Source organism: Carlito syrichta, unplaced genomic scaffold (genome assembly GCF_000164805.1).
Source record: "Carlito syrichta isolate Samal-C Ts95f unplaced genomic scaffold, Tarsius_syrichta-2.0.1 Scaffold288461, whole genome shotgun sequence".
Classification (NCBI taxonomy): domain Eukaryota; kingdom Metazoa; phylum Chordata; class Mammalia; order Primates; family Tarsiidae; genus Carlito; species Carlito syrichta.
Window position 1 is genome coordinate 182,496 of NW_007232557.1, and position 1,724 is coordinate 184,219.

Sequence of the window (1,724 nt, forward strand, 5' to 3'; positions counted from 1 at the left end):
TTTGATGGGCAACATGGTTGCTTCCAGGTTCTTGCGATTGTGAACAATGCTGCGATAAACATACATGTGCAGGTATCTTTTTTATAGAGTGATTTGAGTTCTTCAGGATATATTCCCAGTAGGGGGATTGTGGGGTCATATGGGAGGTTGATATTTAGAGCTTTTAGGAATTGCCACACTGCTTTCCACAGAGGTTGCACTAGTTTACACTCCCACCAACAGTGTAGAAGTATTCCCTTTTCGCCACACCCTCTCCAGCAGCTGTTATTTTTTGAGTTGTTGATAATTGCCATTCTGACTGGAGTTAGGTGGTATCTCAGTGTGGTTTTGATTTGCATCTCCCTGATGATTAGTGAGGTTGAACACTTCTTCATGTGTCTGTTGGCTGCTCGGATGTCTTCCTTTGTGAAGTGTCTGTTCATATCTTTTGCCCATTTTATCATGGGGTTGTTTGTTTTTTTCTTTTCAGCACGTTTGAGTTCTTTGTAGATCCAGGATGTTAAGCCTTTGTCAGACCTGGTGTTACAAATACTTTTTCCCAGTCTGTAGGCTGTCTTCCTGCTCTCTTGATGGTTTCTTTGGCTTTGCAGAAGCTTGTCAGTTTAATAAGGTCCCACTTGTCTATCTTCTCTCTTATAACCTGTGGGTTTCTGGTTTTGTCCAGGAATTGGATGCCAGTTCTGATTTCCATGAGGGTATTTCCTTCCTTTTCTAAGGTTCTTATGGTTTGAGGTTTTACATTTAGGTCTCTGATCCATTTGGGGTTAACCTTTGTGCATGGGGATAGATAGGGGTCCTGTTTGAATCTTCTGCATGTGGTCAGCCAGTTTTCCCAGCACCATTTAGTGAATAGGTTCTCCTCTCCCCAGTGGTAGATGGTGGAGGCCTTGTTGAAGATGAGTTAGTTGAGAAATTGAGGTTTTGCTTCTGGAATCTCAATTCTATTCCATTGATCTATATGCCTGTTCCTATACCAATACCAAGCTGTTTTGATGATTGTAGCTTTATAGTAAAGTCTGAAGTCTGGTAATGTGATACCACCTGCTTTGTTTTTTTTTTTTTTTTGCTGAGGATTGTTCTGGCTATTCTTGGACGTTTGTGTTTCCATATGAATTCCTGTGTTGTTTTTTCTAGGTCTGAGAAGAAAGTTGCTGGTAATTTGATGGGTATTGCATTGAATTTGTAGATTGCCTTAGGTAAGATGGACATCTTCACAATGTTGATTCTTCCAATCCATGAGCATGGGATATTTTCCCACTTGTTTGTGTCATCTTTGATTTCTTTGAGCAGTGTTTTGTAGTTTTCATTGTAAAGGTCTTTCAAGTCTCTGGTTAGGAAGATGCCAAGATATTTCATTTTTTTGTGGCTATTGTGAATGGAATTGTGTTTTTTATTTGGGTTTCTGTTTGTTTATTATTGGTGTAGAGAAATGCGATTGTCTTTTGCACATTTATTTTGTTCCTGAGACTTTACCAAAGGCCTTTATCAGTGTAAGGAGGCTTTTGACAGATTCTCTTGGGTTTTCAAGGTACACAATCATATCATCTGCAAAGAGAGATAACTTGACTTCCTCTTTTTCTATTTGAATACCCCTGATTGCCTTCTCTGATTGCTCGAGTCAGGACTCCCAATACTATGTTGAACAGGAGGGGTGAGAGTGGGCATCCTTGTCTTGTTCCAGTTTTCAGGGGAAATGCTTCCAATTTTTGTCCATTTAGGAGTAT